Source organism: Pygocentrus nattereri, chromosome 1 (assembly GCF_015220715.1).
Source record: "Pygocentrus nattereri isolate fPygNat1 chromosome 1, fPygNat1.pri, whole genome shotgun sequence".
NCBI lineage: Eukaryota > Metazoa > Chordata > Actinopteri > Characiformes > Serrasalmidae > Pygocentrus > Pygocentrus nattereri.
Window position 1 is genome coordinate 20,656,582 of NC_051211.1, and position 21,635 is coordinate 20,678,216.

The 21,635-nt window shown below is 38.2% G+C and overlaps 1 pseudogene; it reads left to right on the forward strand.

Annotated features, from left to right (window-relative positions):
* Nucleotides 1–20,096, forward strand: LOC108439906 (annotated as a pseudogene).
* Nucleotides 20,097–21,635: the final 1,539 nt, after the last annotated feature.

Here is a 21,635-nt window from a genome sequence, read left to right on the forward strand (position 1 = left end):
AGTCATAGACCTTGCTAAACCAGTTAAGCAGGATACAAGATGAATATATGTGGGAGTTGTGAGGGAAATAGCTCCACCTCCTGGTAAGAGGAAAAAAATGGGTTTTGTTTTTGCAAACACCTTTTACCACAATAACGATTTGTATTCTTTATTCATTGCTGTGAATAAACTGTGAAATGCTGATGTAATGTTTTTAATGTTTCACAGCCCCATCGAGCAGGAGAGGTCAGGCTCTCCAGAACCCTGTGTGCCCAAGATGAGTGACTGGTCTATCAATGTTCCTCACATGTCCACATCTGGACACAGGTAACAGCGTCTCATTTTTTTTTTTTAACAGTGATTCTAAACTATTATCCCAGGTGTATTAAACCATGTTTCTTGGGGGCTACAGCTCTGCAGAGATTAGTGTTTTCCCTCTTTTAACACTCATATGTTTAATCTATATAGTGTCTTTCTCAAATCCAAGGACACTTTACAAAAGCACCAAAACACCTAATCAAGAATAAATTAAACAACACACAACACACACATATACAAACAGTATTGTATTTGGCAGGGGAGGAAAACTCCCCAGACCACAGTATAGAGTCACTTAGCTAGCCCAGAAAGAGGCCTTAGCCACAATGGTCCCTCTCTGCCGGTGGACCTCGCAAGTATGGTATAATGCCACATGCACAGGCAGCCCAGGAAGCCTTGTAGCCCCAAAAAACTCTTTAGTTATGTCCAAGGGGGTGTGGGTGGTGTGACAAGAGTGGGGTGAGAGGAGTGAGTTAAGGTGTCGCATCACTCAAACAGTGGGCCTACGCAGCCACCGAGCTATGATATAGCATCACTGAAGCAGATAGCCTTGGCAGTCAGGGAAGTACATTACAACAGGGCTGAAACAGCCGGCCCAGGCAGCTGTGTACTTGCAGTGTAGCGTCACTCAAGCTGCCTGCTCAAGAAGTCTCTGGACCACAGAGGAAAGTCACTCTCAACCACTATCTCAGTGGATGCAATAGCAAACTTGGTGGCATGTTAGTGTGTGTTTCACTGGTGTGAGTGGATCAGACACTGCAGTGCTGCTGGAGTTTTTAAACACTGGTGTCCACTCACCATCCACTCTATAAGACACTACCTTGTTGGTCTGCCTTGTGGACGTAAAGTCCAAGATGATAACTCATTTGTCGCTGCACAGTTTGTGTTGTTCATCCTCTAGTCATTCATCAGTGGTCACAGGATGCTGCCCACAGGATGCTGTTGGCTGGATATTTTTGGTTGGTGGGCTATTCTCAGTCCAGCAGTGACACTGAGGTGTGTAAAAACTCCAGCAGCACTGCTGTGTCTGATCCGCTCAAAGCAGCGCAACACACACTAACACCACATCAGTAGCGTCAGTGTCACTGCAGTGCTGAGAATGATACATCCCAAATAAATACCTGCTCTGTGGTGGGAGGGTCCTGGAGGGTCCTGACCATTGTAGAACAGGGTAAAAGGGGGCTTAACAAGGTATGCAGAGAAACAGATGGACTACAGTCTGTAATTGTACAACTACAAAGCTTACCTATAGAGTGAGTGGAGCTGATAAAATGGACAATCAGCATAGATACAAGGTAAGTATACCTAATAAAGTGAACACTGAGTGTATATTGTGAAGTTTGACATTGTATACATTAGAAACAAAATGGAAACGGATGGTTTGTTCATAAGCAAATGTAAAAAAAAGGAAAGAAAAAATATTTTATCGGAAAAAATTGCAAATATTATTAAATAATAAACTTTAACGATCTACTTTTAGATTTTTTTGTGTCACCAAATAACTATTTGTTCAGCAAGGTAAAGTCACAGCTTTTTGAATATGAAGCATTTTGGATATGAATTTCATTTTAAGTCAATCCATGAAGCTATACACCTTATAAGAGCAAGACGTTAAAAAAATGTTAAAATCACTGTGAATAAAATGTAAGTGCTGATGTAATGTTTCTATTTTTTCACAGCCCTATCAAGCAAGAAAAGTCAGGCCCTCCAGAACCCAGCTGTGTGTCCATGAAGAGTGACTTGTCTATGAATGCTCCTCTAATGTTTAGTGATGGAGACCCCACATCTGGACTTAGGTAACAGCAGCTCTTTTTTTTTTTTAGACCAACACACACACGCATTTTCTAAGCCACTTCTCCCTCAGGGTCGTGGGGGGGGCACTGGAGCCTATCCCAGCCATCATCAGGTGGAAGGCAGGATATGCCCTAGACAGGTCACCAGTCCATCGCAGGGCAGACAGACAGACAGACAGACAGACAGACAGACAGACATACACACACCTAGTGGCAATGCAGAATGTCCAATTGGCCTAACTGCATGTCTTTGGACTGTGGGAGGAAACCGGAGAACCCGGAGGAAACCCATGCAGACACGGGGAGAACATACAAACTCCACACAGAGAGGACCCTGGTCGCCTGGCTGTGGAATCAAACCCAGGCCCTCCTTGCTGTGAGGCGACAGCGCTACCTACTGCACCACCGTGCCTCCCCTTAGACCAACACACTTAGCTATATCCAATTTTATCAGAAGTTTGGAATCATTTGTCATTTTGTCACTGTTATTCGGTAATAACTCATAGTGTTGGTTGAAATCTTGAGTGCAAACGTAAACCACACTCTCAGAAAAAAAAATATGACACTGTCACTGGGGCAGGACCCTTTTTGTCACTGTGGTTGTACCCTCAGGGGTACATCTCAGTACCTTTAGTCAAGGAACATAACTGAACCATAATCCATTGAAATTATACTTTCTAAGTTGTACTGGCTCCACACTACCCGTCTCACCTCCAGGCTTTTTATTAAAAGGTTCTGTTTTAATACATTAGTTTATAAAAAGATACAAATATCTACTTTTCCACTAAGATAAACTTATTTAAGGTACACAATTAGACCTTAAAACCGCTGTTGCACCTTTGAGGGTACACTTACACTGTTCGTACCTTAATGAAGAAATCATGTACCTGCATGGTACCTTTATTTCTAACAGTGCAGTGATTTATTCACAATTTTAAGTATTTTGAGAACACAAGATTATGACATGATAAAAATGGCAGACGTTATTAAAGAATAAACTGAGATTATCTATTCTGTAATGTCGTGTTTCAAAATGACTATGAATAGCTATAGGATCAACAAGATAAGGCCAATGCTTTACAAATTTAAGGCATTTTGAAGTTTACTACAGCTCTGTTCCTAAAAAATGCTTGAAAGCTTTTGAATATTAGCTTCATATTAGAATCATCTTAAACCTATATCTGTACCAAAATTAGATTAATATGATTGAAAACAGCCTCATAGTTATGGTGTAGTGTTGCACAAGTGGATGGTTCATACACCCACAGAGCCATGATGTAGCACTGCTCAAGTGGCCAGCCCAGGCAGACCCGCAGCTGCAGTGCAGCATTGCTCAAGCGACTGGCCCAGTCAGCCACAGAACTACAGCAGAACGGCACTCAAGCCGCTGACCCAGTCAGCTACAGAACTATGACAGAATGGCACCCAAACGGCTGGCCCAGTCAGCCACAGAACTATGACAGAACGGCACTCAAACGGCTGGCCCAGTCAGCCACAGAACTATGACAGAATGGCACTCAAGCAGCTGCGCCGGCAGCCACAGAACTATGATAGCAAAGGAAAGTCAGTCTCAATCACTAACTTAATGAATAGGATGGCCAAGTCCTCAGACAGCAGTAAAGCAATCAAAAATGCACACAAACAATGCAAAACAAATCCAACAGATGTAAAGTGGAAGTCATATTGTCCCAGCTAACTTACACTGTAATGCACACAGACACGCACAGAATTCAGTGCAGTACATAAATACTGCAGTATATGTACTACATAGAACAGCATTTCTTATTCCTGTTCTTCAGGACTCCCGCCCTACACAGTTCAACTAATCCTTGCCTTAACACTCCTGATCCATCATCAACTGATAATCAAGTGGAGCTGGAGGCATGTTGGCGCAGAATACAGTTGAAACTGAAAAGAGTTTAGGGCAGTGGCTCACCAGGAGCAGAATAAAAAAAACACTGGCAGGGCAACCTAGTGCCCGTCCTCGTATCATAAATTAGTTCAAATACTTTTGTGAAAAAATAAATGAAAATGAATTTTAGCTTATTTCATTAATTAAATCATGTTTAATCATTTTATTGTTCTTTTGTAGTCCAGTCCTGCCAAGGATTTCAGATTTAACAATACCCAGCTGTATATCCATGAAGAGCGGCAATTTTATGGAAACTCCACTGAAATCTAGAGAAGGAGACTGCTCTTGTGGATCAAGGTAAAGGCTCTTCACAGTTGATTCATCTGTCTTCATGAAAAGTAACCAGCTATTTCTAAATGATAACTTATCATACAGCTCCTCAAGATTCAAACCCAGCCAATCTACTAGTTGCTGTATACTGCATATACAATAATTCAAGAAGTGCTATGCATGGACATGTCAAGTCAAATATTTGACTAATATTTTCACTGGCCAGGGCTAATTTAGCCAGCAGGATAAGTGTTTAGTGTTTAATGTAGACTAAAGATAATTTAAGTTGAGAATAAAACTTGATGCACTTTTGCTTTTTTCTACCAGCATTTCAATGTAAACTACTACAGTACTTTCCCAGTAAGTTTCCTCGCTTATCTGGGCAAAACACTCGTACATACCCTTCTTCATGCGTTTGTCTTGAGTACAGAAAAGTCTAGGAAGCCAAATGGTATTCTATTGAGCCATTCTGTTTGATGGTTTGTCATAGAGCTCTGCTTTCTATGGCTACCATTTCTTTCCTGCCTTTTACTCAAACTTTCGATCAAAAAAAAAAATCATGTGCTGTTTTCTGTTTTAAGATGAAAACATGCCAAATGGGCAGTGTATCACAGGTTCATTCATTTATTCAATTGCACAAATGTCTTTTATTTCTCTCCAAAAACAGAAAAAGTGGAAGCAGAAATGCGTTTATTCAGATTTCAACTTCTCCAACAAATTAAATGAATGAATGAATCCATGATGCCTGTACCCAGTTGCCTCTCTCAAAATCATATTATAAAAAGGCCTCACTGCAGTGTCTGGAAGCGCAAACACTGCGTGATTGTGATTTGTTCAAAGCACGCAAGTAACGAAGCAAACCAGGTAACATTAAATTCAGTGAACACAAATATGTATTCCACTGTGAACGCCAGAATCGCCAGCATATTAAAGTTATGTTGCACATCACTGCTTTGTGTGAAGTGAGTTTTGATGTTTTTTGCTGTCTTGAGTTCTGAGCTTTTATGAAAGCCCTGAAGGAAAGGTTGAGAAAAAAAAAGAAAGTGAATTCCTGAGTCTAAGTTTGTCTTTATTTACAACCCCAATTCCAATGAAGTTGGGACGTTGTGTAAAACATAAATAAAAACAGAACACGATGATTTGCAAATCATTTTCAACCTACATTCAATTGAATAAACTACAAAGACAAGATATTTAATGTTCAAACAGATAAACTTTATTGTTTTTTGCAAATATTCACTCATATTGAATTTGATCCCTGCAACATGCTCCAAAGAAGTTGGGACAGGGGCAACAAAAGACTGGGAAAGTTGAGGAATGCTCAAAACACACCTGTTTGGAACATTCCACAGGTGAACAGGTTAATTGGAAACAGGTGAGTGTCATGATTGGGTATAAAGGGAGCATCCCTGAAAGGCTCGGTCATTCACAAGCAGGAATGGTGCGAGGTTCACCACTTTGTGAACAACTGCTTAGCAACAACAGTTTAAAACAACGTTTCTCAGCATGCAATTGCAAGGAATTTAGGGATTTCATCATCTACAGTCCATAATATCATCAAAAGATTCAGAGAATCTGGAGAAATCTCTGCAAGTAAGCGGCAAGACAGAAAACCAACATTGAATGCCCGTGACCTTCAATCCCTCAGATGGCACTGCATTAAAATCCCACATCATTCTGTAATGGATATTCCCACATGGGCTCAGGAACACTTCAGAAAACCACTGTCAGTGAACACAGTTCATCGCTCCATCTACAAGTGCAAGTTAAAACTCTGCCATGCAAAGCGAAAGCCATATATCAACAACACCCAGAAACACCGCCGGGTTCTCTGGGCCCGAGCTCATCTGAGATGGACTGACGCAAAGTGGAAAAGTGTCCTGTGGTCTGATGAGTCCACATTTCAAATTTTTTTTGGAATCATGGACGTCGTGTCCTCCGGGCCAAAGAGGAAAAGGACTGTCCGGATTGTTATCAGTGCAAAGTTCAAAAGCCAGCATCTCTGATGGTATGGGGGTGAATTAGTGCCCATGGCATGGGTAACTTGCACATCTGTGAAGACACCATTAATACTGAAAGGTACATACAGGTTTTGGAGCAATGTATGCTGCCATCCAAGCCACAGCTTTTTCAGGGACTTGTCAGCAAGACAATGCCAAGCCACATTCTACACGTGTTACAACAGCATGGCTTCGTAGTAAGAGTGCGGGTACTAGACTGGCCTGCCTGCAGTCCAGACCTGTCTCCCAATGAAAATGTGTGGCACATTATGAGGTGCAAAAAGCCACAACCAAGACCCCGGACTGTTGAGCAGCTGAAGTTGTACATCAAGCAAGAATGGGAAAGAATTCCACCTACAAAGCTTCAACAATTAGTGTCCTCAGTTCCCAAACTCTTATTGAATGTTGTTAAAAGGAAAGGTGATGTAACACAGTGGTAAACATGCCCCTTTCCCAACTTCTTTGGAACGTGTTGCAGGCATCAATTTCAAAATGAGTGAATATTTGCAAAAATCAATAAAGTTTATCCATTTGGACATTAAATATATTGTCTTTGTAGTGTATTCAATTGAATATAGGTTGAAAAGGATTTGCAAATCATCACATTCTGTTTTTATTTATGTTTTATACCACGTCCCACCTTCATTGGAATTGGGGTTGTATATCTTTTGCTTGAATAACATACCAAAAGCCTACAGAAATAAAGCTAGTGCCACTTGGACAATTTCAGTCATCAAAAAACTAAAACAAATTCTCCCTCAATTTTTTCCAGACTACTGTTCAAAAAACAAAAAAAGGCTAACATTTAGCGTGGTACAACAGTTTGTTCTTTACTTACCTTTCAGGGACAAAAAAAATAACTGGAGAGGTAATTAACTAATGATAAGAATGCTATACCGGCTTTGGCAGCACTGGCTGTCTTTCCTCTTCAGTGATCACCTGAAAAGAAAATTTAGCATTAGCTTGCTATTTGTTAGCCAATAAGTTTCCTAGTATTTTTTCACCTGGCCCCCGAAGGATGAGTGGAAAAAAAAACGTTACTGGTTAATGCTGGTGTGACTTGCCCAAGTGTTAGCCTTTTTTTTCATAGGTTAACCTAAGGGGGAGAAGTGGAACTTCTATTCTAAAGTTGACACATAGCAAACGAGTCGTAGTTAAGTTTAAGTTGCTACTTTGTAGCCACTGGCTGTGTTGCACCCATCCCTGATGCAGTACTGGTCTGCCTCAATGTGGTGCTATCGCACATTGGTTCACCCAGTTGGTTCTTCACAGCCTAGCAATGGTAACCATGCTCAGGATGCCTCTGAAGAACAAAACACTTTGTAATATACCATAGCATATTTGTGAATTTAAAAGCTTGCCCAATTTCCCAAGAGATTGTTGTAAAAAGTGAATTGTTACTCATTTCTCAAACCAAAGCCAAAGAGGAGATGTATAAGATCTTAATTAATGTGTTTTCAAAAGAGGGATTGTTACACCAAACATTTTGTTACCATTGAAGCTAGCACCACTATGGTGAGTGAATTAACAAGCAGCCAAAGCTGGAGGAACACTGCTAATAATGTCAAACACTGCTAATCCAGCTTGTTCTGGCATGAATTAAGCTATGGTTGTCTCCAAATTCAGCGCAAAAGATATCAGATGCAATGTCCTATCTATATATGCACAGAATATCTGAAAAAAATTGTTAATTGTTAAACCCAGCATGATACTGCAGCACTTAGGAAGGAGGGTGTGAAAACTGACACATATGATTTATTAATGTCATACTATTCCTCATGACCTTGTTTCTGTTACCATCTCACAGGCCTGATCTTTCATCTGCAGTAGCTGAAGTCCAGGAGAACTTCAAATTAAATCTGAAAAAGAGGTTTCAGTACTTAAGTGAGGTGATAACGCACCAGGGAATCCAAATTCTTCTCACTGAGAACTACACTGAGCTCTACATCGCAGATGGAGACAGTGGAGGCGTCAGTATTGAACATGAAGTGAGACAGATTGAAGCAGCATCGAGGAGAGTAGGAACTAGGGACACACAAATCAAATGCAATGACATCTTTAAGCCTTTGTCTGAACAAGACAAAACCATCAAAACTGTGCTCACAAAGGGAGTCGCTGGCATTGGAAAAACAGTCTCAGTGCAGAAGTTCATTCTGGACTGGGCTGAAGGCAAAGCAAATCAGGATGTCGATTTCATATTTCCACTTCCTTTCAGGGAATTGAATTTGATGAAAGGCCAAAAACTCAGCCTCAAGGATCTTCTTCATACATGGTTTGAGGACACAAAAGACATAGAAATGCCACATTTATACAAAATTCTTTTTATGTTCGATGGTTTAGATGAGTGTCTATTATCTCTAGATTTTCAGAGCACTGTGAGTTTGCGTGATGTTACAGAATCAGCATCAGTGGATGTGCTGCTGACAAACCTCATTAAGGGGAACCTTCTTCCTTCTGCGCTCATCTGGATAACTTCCCGACCTGCGGCAGTTGACCAGATCCCTTTTGAGCATGTTGACCGAATAACTGAAGTAAGAGGGTTCACTGACCCACAGAAGGAGTAGTACTTCATGAAGAAAATCAGTGACGAGAAGTTGGCTGAAAGAATCATCTCACACCTGAAGTCATCAAGAAGCCTCTACATCATGTGCCACATACCTGTGTTCTGTTGGATTTTAGCCACTGTTCTCGAGAACATGCTGGCTGAAGCTGAGAACCGAGAGATCCCCAAAACTCTGACTGAAATGTACACACATTTCCTCATCATTCAGACAAAAATCATCAAAGAAAAGTACTCTGAGAACCAGCAACATGAAGAAATTATTCTCAAACTGGGGCAACTGGCTTTCCAGCAGCTGATGAAAGGCCACCTAATCTTCTATGAAGAAGATCTCAGAAAATGTGGCATTAATGTTACAGAAGCATCCGTATACTCAGGTGTGTGTACACAGATCTTCAGAGAGGAGTTTGGGTTGCATCAGAGCAAGGTATATTGCTTTGTTCATTTGAGTGTTCAGGAGCATCTGGCAGCTCTTTATGTTCACCTCACCTTCATGAACCAAAAGAGAAATGTTCTTAATCAGAGCCTGTTTCCTAAGCTGAACAGCATGATGAAGAAAGAAATTGTGATCGCAGATGTACACAGGAATGCTGTGGATCAGGCCTTAGAGAGTAAGAATGGACATCTGGATCTTTTTCTTTGCTTTCTTCTGGGTCTCTCAGTGGAGTCCAACCAGACTCTCTTACAAGGCTTGGTGAGACAGAAAGGAGGTGTTTCCCACAGCAAAGATGACACAGTCCAGTACATCAAGAAGAAAATCAGAGAGAATCCCACTGCAGAGAAATTTGTCAATCTCTTCCACTGTCTTAATGAGCTGGATGACAATTCCTTACTTGAGGAAATACAGAACTACCTGCAATCTGGGAATCTGCAAACAAGGAATCTTTCTGCTTCGCAGTGGTCAGCTGTAGTATTTGTTTTACTGACATCATCACATGAGATGGATGGATTTAATCTGCAAAAATACACCAAACCATACAGTAAATCAGATGAGGTTCTTCTGAAGCTGATGCCTGTAATCACCGCATCCAGAACAGTTTGGTATGTAATGCTAGCTGCAGCTCTCAGCTTTGAATATTAGAAAGAGTTTTAGCTTTCATTCATTTGAAATTGACATGCATTTTAATAAGCAACATCCAGATGGTTGTTAGGATGTGTTGATATAATTTCTACAACTTTAAAATGTTCCACTACCCTCAGAAAAAAACATTTACACATGTATTTTGTGAGTAATCACCCTTGAGTTAAGTCTTCATAATTGTCACCTTTGCAATATAGCATGAAGCTTATTCATTCCATTCTACCTAATGTCTCACTTTTACTGAACTTGTTTTATGTGATATAACCCATTAATTCCCCATTGTATGTCTGCCAGTTTTTTCAGGAGGTCCCCATTGTGTAGTGTAATGTCTTTGGCCTTTTTCCCTTATTAACACATTATTAGCAAGATTTACTGTTAATGAGTCTCTTAATTTCAGTTATACTAATCACACTGAATTTATTCTTGTGTTCAATTTTATGGTTAATATGAGTTTATATTTCTTCCCTGGTCGAATATATAGAAACAAAAAACATTCCTCTAAGCATGCTTAGCTTCATAGCTTCCTCAGTACGGCATATTCATACTGTGGTATCATACCTTCTCTACACACTTAACATGTGCCAAAGCTTATCCAAGCCACTTTGCCTAATATTCCACTTTTTCTTAGCTCACTTTATCTGATTTAAGTCAGTTTCGATCTCTTTTGTATGTTTGCCAGTGTGACCTCTCGTAATAGCACACAATCTTGAAGTTTTTATATTGTTATTTTCTATGGCATGCTATGATATTATGTTACAGGTTAATGTGTGTTTATAGACTTAGACTACACCCAAAAAGATGCTTTTTCAAAGGTTCTTTAGTATAGAGCTATATATAACACATTCTCCATCAATCTGAAGAACCATTTCACCATGCAAAGAACCATTTGAGCATGAAGTGGTTCTGTATAGAACTCATTGTTCTGAACAGTCATTGCCTTTACTAAAGAACCCTTGAGAAAACATGTTTGTTAAGAGTGTAGACTGATATATAGAAAGTAACCAATACCAAGCAAAGTGTGTGTGCTCATGCTCCATTCTTAAAACAGATGGTTCTTCTTTAGAAAAGAAAATGGTTCTATATGGACTAGTTGTTCACTGCAAGGTTTTTCAGATTGATAGAGAATGTGTTGTATATGGTATGAAAAGGGTTCTATATAGCACCAAAACAGTTCTTCTATTGGAACAAGCCCAATATCGTAACAATAGCAGACCCGTTTTTTTAGTGCCATAAAGAACCCTTTTATTTTTTAAATAAATCCATCTATAGCACAATCTCCATCAATCTGAAGATTTTTGATGCAGAGAATCCTTTAATCATGCAAAGGGTTCATTGAGTGTTCATGGTTTTATATAGAACGACTGTCTTTATTAAAGAACCCATGGAGAACCATCTTTTTTAAGAGTGTAAGAGTTCTTGACATTCTTGTGAAGAAAAGTATGGAACATTTTACATGAACTCTTCTAAATGACATTGATGTAACCTTGCCATAAAGATGTCATAGAAGAAGTCATATGCTGTCATAGGTTGTCATGAAAGATTTTGTTCAGTAATATAACAGTGTTGTGTCATTGTTACTCATAATTGTGGTGATAGATGCCATAATGACACCATTATATTACTAAATAACATCTATCATTACATGTTTATGGTAGAGTAGCAGGGTTTGAAAGAAGTGTTAGTTAAAAGTAATGAGTATTTACCTAAACTTCCCATAAATGTATCTCTTAACCAGTAAAGAAAGAGCAATTACCATGAAGTTTATACAGTTGTGTTTATGTCCAGCATACTAATCATGTAGTATTGTTACATTTACATTCATCATTAAAGCCTAAAGCACAGGAGATCTTATTAGTCAATTTATTGTTAAAGTTTCATATGATGTTTTCTTCAGCCTTGAGAGTCGTAATCTGAAAGAGAAAAGCTGTGCAACTCTGGCCTCAGTTCTCAGCTCAAAATCCTCTTGTCTGAGGGAGCTCAACCTGTCTGGGAATGAATTTGGAGACAGAGGAGTAAAGCTGCTCTCTTCAGGACTGGAGAATCCTCACTGTAATCTGGAGATGCTGAAGTAAGATCATCTCTCTGACCTGGTTCACAGTAAAGAATATTGTCTAACAGTAAGATGCCTTGGGTTGTTTCTTATATGTGTTTGACCTCCATAAGATTCTTTTTCTCATTTTGGACAGAACAAAACAAAATATTTAAATATAGATATTTTATTATATAGCAAAGCATGGATTTCTACATATCGTAGTTAGTACCCATAATTCAGCAGAGTCAACTATTATGAAAGATTAAAAATACTCCTTTTTAACTGCGACATGGAATGTAAAAAGCCCCAGGATTTATCATGCTGAGCCTACACCTCAGTGATGCTAGCCCCATGCCAACAACATTTACACTGACCTAGTCATCCCCAAAGGCAACACACACTGCCAAAACCACAACATATTACAAGAGCACAAAACAGATGCTCAAATAACTAAATACAAGACTGTGGGGCATGCAGGCACGGCATGCGGGGGCAATATGTTTATATATATTTATAGAATGTTTTACCCAAATGAAAAGCATCAAATGTTTTCAACAATATGCTAAATAGGAATCTATCATTTCTGTGTTTTTATAGAATATTTAAGACTGTAGTAATTCCTTTTCCGTCATTTTTCCTTTACAGATTGAAGGGCTGTAATGTCACAAACGAAGGTTGTGCTTCTCTGGCTTCAGCTCTGAAATCAAACCCCTCACACCTGAGATATCTGAGTCTGTCTTGGAATAAACTAGGAGATTCAGGAGTGAAGCTACTCTCTGCTGAACTAGAGAATTCTCACTGTAAACTGGAGACACTGTGGTAAGATCTCTTTGAGTCATGACATAGACCTTATGTTAAAAATGTATGGATTGTGGGTGTAAACTGTGAACTGCATATACTAAAGTAAGATTATCTCTCAAAAGTAAGACCATCAGAGCTGAGAATTGGTCATGCATGACCTGGGAACTCAAAATCACCATGCTTACGCACAACACACTATAACAGATTAAGCAGCTGAGGACAATGCACCCACTGTGTTCTTGTATGTTCTGCAAGATAATCTCCTCTTTAAATTGCTGTCCTGGAAATAGGATGGATTTCTTAATTTAGTAAGTTGTTTAGATACGGAAGCCATTTCCTGCTATACATCTTTATATAAATCAGCCGTGAGAGGCATGAAGACGGTTGGTGAGGCTCGAGCACTGCTTTTGTGGCCGTCATCAGTGCTTGTGGGTCAGGCAACTGTGAACTGCGGAGTGAAGAGGCAGACACATACACTGAGATAAGTGACTAATTGAGGGCAAATCCACTCTCGCGGTCAGAACAGTCCAGGTTCATATATCCAACACGGACAGATCGATAGGCAGACATGATAATAGAAACACAGAATACAGAAATCCAAAGCACTTCAAACAAACTCAAGCATACAAACAATCAACACGTCAAAACCAGCATACAAACAAATCAAACATACATCCAAAGATCTCAAACAAAGACCTGCAAACGCACAGGGGAAAACAGGGCTTAAATACATGAGGGTAAATGAGGGACAGGTGGAAACACAGGTGGAGACAATCAGGGGTGGAGTCACAAAACAAGAGGGCAAAACAAAAGCACATGGACAGGACTGGGAAGTAAACACAACAGGAGCACATGGACAGGACTGGGAGGGGCCAATCGTGACAGCAACAGGCACAACAAAATTTTCAACTGGAAAAATTATGTAATGTATTCTCAGCTGCATATTCAAAATAGATACTCAATATAATTGCATTTATTTTATTTTATTGCATATTACTAAGGCATTTGTCACTTTTCTTCTTCTTTATCTGTCACTAAAATCTTTATCTCAACAGCATGTTTTTATAAATATTTTACCAAAGTACATCAATAATGAAAGATGTGATGATGTGAAAAAGAAGTTGTCTTCTTTTGGGTTTCATAACATGTTTAATTAAGATGTAGCCTACTTGTCATTTTTCTTAGTACTTAGGTTTGTTTTCTTATTCCATTGTGCAGATGTATCTGCAAAAGATCCACCAGTCATCACCAGTTATGAGAATAATATCATTATAGCCACAGTAAATGCCAATGGGCCCATCAGTGTTTTCCTATTTGGGATTTGTTCTTTTGTAAGAACAGAATCTAAACACACTCAAGAGCAAAAAGGTGCAAACAATTCTGAAGTTTATCATGAACCTGACGTAGACCTTTTTTAGGACCATTCTCAATAACAAATTTAATGAAAAACTAACAGTGAATGTGGTCCATTGTAACTGTTTATGTTCTTGAGAGATTTCATTATATTGGTCGTCTGTGCTAAGGGATAATGCTGTCTACAACCATGTTTAGTAGTTTAAGTGTTGTTAATATCCCACTGTTTGGTTAAAGTTTCAACCGAAATATATGGTTAGTGGGTTATGACATAGATAGTAGGGGTCTAAACATGTCACAATACAATACAGTACATATTTTCTATTTTGCATCACGATATGAGACACTTTCTATTCAAGGAGCAAGGCACCCTATAACACAGAGTAGATTCATTTGGAATCCCAGTCTCGCCAGCTTAAAGAATAAAAACATTGCCTTTTTTTACATCTCTGTTTCTGGTAGCAGTATGTTGAAAGTTTGATTTTATATCTCAAAAAGTAGCTTCTTAAGATTTTTATTATGGCAAAATGATGTCTTATTTTTGTGACTGAATGTGTAAAAATAGTATCTTTTTTCCTTGTGATTTTAATTTTGTCGAAATGCAACAGGACACTTTCACAGTGTTAAAAACAATAAATGTAGTGCTAGCCTTTTTATTACACACCTGTATCCTTAAATACACATGTTTGCATGACTTTAGCTGACTGATGTTTAATAGTCAACACATTTTAGATGACTCCCCGATTGCTCCCCCAATTTCACTCAAAATCTGTGTCTTGTACTTACAATTTCATATTTTATTGTGTTTCCTGGCTACAGTTTCAGAAGTGATCTCTGCAGAAATAGAGGATCCAGCTTCTAGTAATTTGTAGCGCCATGCTCAAATACATTAAAGCTAGAATTATTAGTTCCAATCTTGGGAAGCTGGTTCCAGCAAGTTTGGTGATTTCCCTGCACAAACATACCTTCTAATTCTGATAACCAACTGATGGGATCAGTTAGGTAGTTTGTGTGTGGAGGGCCAGCAGTGCTAGAATAAGGCAGAATGGTGATCATCTTACTTTATTTCATTTCACACTGATAAATATTCAATCTCTTATCCAACAGCCCTGTTCATTTTTTTATCAGTTAGACTTATTTGAGTTAATTGACAAGTTTAGTGGCATATTTGAGTAGGTGAATTACCAAACTATGCTAGAAACTGGCTCACCATGAATGGTGTTGAACAACCCTGGTCTACATCAGGTTAATTGTATTTGGAATTGTGTTTGGCTTTTTATTATTGAAAATTGTAATGTCTCTTTTTGATTAATTGAGCAGTGTATGCTAAACTAAGACCATGACAAGTATGCTATTGTTCTCTCTGCAGCTTGCTCTACTGCAATATCACATATGAAGGCTGTGCCACTCTTGCTTCAGCTCTGAGATCAAAAACCTCAAACCTTAAAATCTTAAATCTGTCTGGAAACAAATTAGGAGATTTGGGAGTGAAGCTACTCTCTGCCGGACTGGAAAATCCTCACTGTAAATTGGAGACACTGGGGTAAGATCATCTCTCTGAGGGACAAAAATAGCCTTGTTCACAGTAAGTCATATTCTCTAATGCTAATGTTGAAGTTCAGACTTTAGATTCAGGTTCTCCTGCATGTTGTTTACATTCAGTCTTGTTTATTTATAATGTTGTCTCCTCTCTGTCCTCATGAATTACAGCTGTGTTTAGAAGATCTTGTAGTTGCGGTATGAAGGTATTTTTAAAGTTTTGTAGTAGTATTATGTTTTATCATCTAGCATAAGTTGACTCTTAATTCTGGTATTTCTAGTGTTTGTTCTTAAAGTCCTTGGTTCCTTGAGAAAGTATTTATTTTAGCTGTAGTGTTCTCTGCTTTTTATGTCAATCTTAATTATGAACACGCCTATGTCACCGGTGTCTAATCTTATCTTATCTTATTTTATAGGGCATTTTGACATTTTTGACCTCTTAGATTTAACTTTCTTTGAACTCGTCCTTTCTCACAATACACCCAATCAATTAAACTATCCAACAATTCATGGGCTAAAAAACAAATGGATTTTTTGATGGTGACTTATATTATGCACTAGGGCAGGACTTGTTTTTGTTGAAGTTACTGTTGAAGTGAAGTGTATGCTCTGAACATCATGGTGATGTTATTGTTCTCTTTGCAGACTGAAGTTTTGTATGATCACAGCTGAAGGCTGCGCTGCTTTTGCTTCAGCTCTAAAATCAAATCCCTCACACCTGAGAGATGTGAATTTGTCATGGAATAAACTAGGAGATTCAGGAATGAAGCTGCTCTCAGCTGCACTCGAGAATCCTTGCTGTAAACTGGAGATTTTGAAGTAAGATAATCTCTCAGACTCACAAATGACCTGGACCTGGTGTTTCTTAACAGTAACTTGCAATATAAGAATACATAATAAGAGGTTATATAATACATGGCAATATAATACAGTCTTCACGTATTTACTTCTGTGGAATCAGCCATCCTTTTAAAATGTAGAGAATCTAATTTTTCTTTCTGCAGGCTGTGGGCTTGTAATGTCACCAATGAAGGCTGTGCTGCTCTGGCTTTAGCTCTGAAATCAAGCCATTCACACCTGAGAGAGCTATATCTGTCTCAGAATGATCTAGGAGACTCTGGAGTGAAGATGCTCTCTGTTGGACTGGAGAGTTCTCACTGTAAACTGGAGACTCTGTGGTAAGGTCATCTTTCTGACTTACAAGTGGCATAGCCCTTGTATGAACAGTTTTATGAACAGTAAATTCATATAAACATGTTGCTCACAGAAGCTTGTACAGCACAATTACAAAGTTGCGTTGCTTGATGGTCATGAGCCCTATGGGTCTTATTATACTCCTTAAAAGTAGTTTAACTCAGTGCAACAATCCATTCCCAATAAATATGGAAAGATTTCACCAGATTTACTAAGCATGGAAATGGGTGGTCACATGACACCGGTAGAACCCATGCTTAACATTACTGCTCAGTGAAGTGTCAAAAACTCAAACCCTTTGTTTTTAATAAAGGTCTGCAAACCACCACCACCAGTCAATGACTTCCAGCTCTGCCATCATCTTTCCTTTACTGCATTACTTTAAATCCAGAGCCAAACCACTAAAAGCCGTAGACTGTCAAGGTTTAAATATTACACTGAGAAGGCAGTCAATTTAACATATTTATCCTCTTTTTCACATAGGCTAACATTTCCTGCATAATCTCATTTCATTCATTATACCTTTTAACTGGAAAACAGTGATTAGTGAAGAGTAAGTGAACTGGAAGCAAACATGATAAATCCAGTAAATTAGTCAAAATGGACATTTGAAATGGTTATATTCTATTCTATATGATCTAAGCAATAGTGCAGTAAGACACAGTATAAGAAGTAAATTTATCCTGAACTCCAGATAAATTTTATCTTATATGTGCTATATCTGTGCTTAGTCCAGTCTGCTGGATGACACTGCAGTGATTAACATCACCAAAACAACTGAGTTTAGGAAAAGGGACAACTAAAACATGGCAAAACTTTTTTCAAAGGTCATAAAAAGAATGTCATTGTTGTTTGTTTCACAATACTGGCAACAGCAGCACAGTGGTGGAGCAAACTGGATGCTGATTTTTTTGGAAACACGGGCACCTGAAGAATTGTAATTGAATCCAGACATACAACAAAACCCCAATGGTGAAAATACACCATTAGAAATGTTATTGTTCATGATATAGTGACATTAATGCAATTACATTGATATCTTTAACATGCCTTTCCTTAAATTCTATAAAGATGGGCTTTCCCCCAAGTTTTTAAAACAATTATAAGCCTCAACACAACCCACTCCCTACCTTGCTGAACTAATCTGTGCATGTCATTGTTCCTCCCTCAGGTTGCAGTACTGTAAGGTTACGGATGAAGGCTGTGCTGCTCTGGTTTCAGCTCTGAGATTGAACCCTTCACACCTGCAAGTGCTGGATCTGTCTGGGAATTACCAGATAAGGGCAGAATGCAAGCTGCTGTTTGATCTTAAAACTGATAAACATTTCGGACTACAAGAAATAAGGTAATTATTGCTTCATACACAAACAATAATTATAATTGCGTATAGACTCAAAATATGGCAGGCCAGTTTCACAGGCATGGATTAAGCTTGGGCTTGGACAAATTACAATGTCAGTGGTGATTCACCACTGAATGTCTTTTTTATGCTTGATCTACATTTAGGAAACTAGCAAATAAAAAAAGACAGCAATGATTTGCAAATGCTTATTTTTCCACTAATTGTATTTATTTATTTATTTATTTATTTTTGTATGTAGACCATTTAATAAAGTCAATAAGGTAAAATATAAAATATCTGTTATTTGTGCTGTCTTCAATTAAAAGTCTGTAAAAGACAGTTTACAAATCATTGCTTTCTGGTCTTATTTGCATGTTATCTACTGTCTGGCTAACCATTAAATAACTATGTTTTGAAAGTAAAGTTTTGTTTCTCTGTATTGAATGCTGCTTTTTGGTGCCTTGTTGTCCTTGCAGACTGTGATGTTGATAACTATAATTGACTACAGAACAAACCAAGTCATGAAGGAGATGGGAGTGATTTCTGAAAGCGTACGAGTGCCACATTTGTGCCAGCCTTATCTGTACTTCACAACTAGAGATCATCCTTTCCAGAGTTGTGACCTCGTCACCATTGTGACCTGTGATTGAACTCACCTGTTCCTCATTGTTGGCTCCCTTCCTTTTCGCACTTCTGTATTTGACGCAGAGGTAGTCATTATAGTAGAGAAAATATTACAGTAGTGGCAGTGTTTTCTAAGGCGAATGTAAAGAAAGTCATCCTTTATAAAGTCTCTAATGTAGAGGGTTCAATTATTGATGTCCTTAATAAGGAATTTACCCACTTTTTCCATGAGTTGTTACTTTGGTGGAGTAGTTTTCATTTTCAGAGATGAATGAGCTTAACAAGCTTTTCTTTGAGTATTACCTGCTTGACAACAAAGGATAAAGATCTCATGGCAAGTTACTCAATGAGGTTAGCTAACATGAGCTTTCTAAAGTAAACTAGAGTATAGTCAATGTTGTGAAGGGTGGGAGTAAAGTTCACATGCCCATTTACATTACATGCCCTTAGTGGTCATAATATGTTTCATTTGAATGGTGACTGCCCATGGTTTAACTGGGTAGTGAACAGGGCTTTGAGACTGAGGAGATTTAGGTGGTGGTGAAACAGCCCAAAACTGAACCCAGTCTTGAAGCAATCTCTAAACGAGGCTTGTCATCGACTGTCATTTCATGAAAACACAAGCGTTAGTACAAGCATCAACTTCAAGTGCTGTATTTTCACTCTGGTACTCAGAATAACATCACCAGCTCTTGCTTTTTTTATCTTGGTTGGATCTTCTGTTTTTGAGATCTAGACTTCCTTCTTGTTTTTAATTAAACTCTGCATTAGAATCCCTCTTTCAATGATTCTCTTTTTTTAAGATAATGAGGTGCAGAGAAGCAGTTTACTCTTACTGGAGCAAGCTGAATCTTCTACCATTATTATTAGTTAAGGAGACTCACTCAAGCCAATTTTTGATCACATGTTATAAATGAAGTGTTTGTATTTTAAAACTATCACTAAACAATCTCAAGTACAAAAAAGTTGGGACATGTGAAATGCTAATACAAACCAAAAGCAGTGATTAGTCAATTCAGTTTGACTTGTATTACATTGAACTTCATTGTTTTTTTGTAAATATACATTCATTCAAAAAACAAACACAGTTCCTTAAATGTTTTGGACAGTATGTGAAATGTGTATAGAACTGTCTCCCATTGAAAATGTTTTGTCTTATTAAACACAAAATATGAAGGTCCTGTATGATTACGCAGCTGTAGCTGTATAGTAACAATGGCAAAAAAATACACATAGGCTCCTGTCCAAACTTTTTTTGGAACTTTTTTTTGGCATCAAATTCTGAGCATATATTTAGAAAAACTGGAAAGCTCATAAGGAAAAAAAATAAAATAGTGTTTATGTGCTGTTTTCAGTTCATGTACATGTTAAACTGAATTTACTAACTGTCTGTTTTTATTAGTATTTTATATACTGTCCTAGCTTTTTAGTGACTGGTTATTGTATGATATCTGCAACACATTCCAAAAAAGTTGGGACAGAAGCATGTTTAACACTCCATTACATCACCTTTCCTTTTAACAGCACTTAATAAATGCTTGGCGACTGAAGACACCAACTGATCTAGTTTGGAAAACAGTTTTTTTTCTGTCATCTTTCTGCTTTACAAGTCTATATCTGTGAAACCATAAAGAGCTTTTGTCATCGTATTTTGAGTGTGAGTCATTTTGAAAAGGAGTTTTGGATTGCAGACAGGTCAGTCTAGCACCCGCACTCTCTGATTACACAGTCACACTGTTGTTAACATACAGAATGTGGATTGGTTTTGTTGTGTTGAAATAAGCGTAGGTGTCCCTGAAAAAGACATAGTCTAAAAGGCAGCATATTGCTACAAAGTGTGTTCAGTAATGATTTGATTCAAAATCTCTGTAGCTCCGAAACCAATAAGTCTAAAGTTTTGCACAATATGGACACTATGACTTTTATTTGCTGAAAGTATTACGAACATTTGATATGTTCAGTTGATAACTTTTGCAGAAATCAGGTGATGTGACATGAACTTACCCTTAGAGAGAATTTCAAGATAATACCCCTCATTATGGACCTCCAGATCTCACAAACCACAATGCTCACTTGGGCTCCACAAGAATTGTTGGTGTTTGCATTTCACAGCTAGAGAATAAAGAAAGAAATGTTGAGACTTTAATAGCCAATGAAATGCTTTTGATGGACAGCATAACACATCTGGACCACAACTATGCATCAGAGATCCTTAACAGGCAGAGAGAACAAGCAGAAGCTCCAAAATGACCATTGAGCCCCTACATGTCTTCTGAGGTTTTATATGAAATGTTGATAGTGAAATAGTGGCAATTCCACACAAGGTTTTCTTTGAGTTCTTTGGGTGCTACTTTATACATTCACTTTCTTACATATAGTTTATGCATTCACTTATTAAACTCATGCAAAAGGACAGGTGGTCTTTTTATATTTGCAGCAACTTTTTATCAGAATATTTAGAAAATTCATAATTTGCAATCTAGCAGAAATCTGCTTTAAATTTAGACTTACTGTTTTTCCCTCCACAAAAGTATGTGGCTTTCACAATAAAAGTCCCAAGTACAAAAATAATGCTACAGTCATCCCTTGCTCATCTAGAAATACCTCGCAAATACAGTTATGTATACATGAACGTGTGATTTAGTGTGACCATAGGGATGGAAGTGTAGCTCTTAATAAAATAATCACAACATATAAAAAAGTGGTAAAACTCACATAACAAACTCCTTAAACTTTAAGGATTTTCTAACAGTCCCACAAATTTTGCGACTCTCAGTCATAGGAACCTCTCTGTCGGAATGGGGAAGGTCCTCTGAGCTTATAGATGACCGACTTGT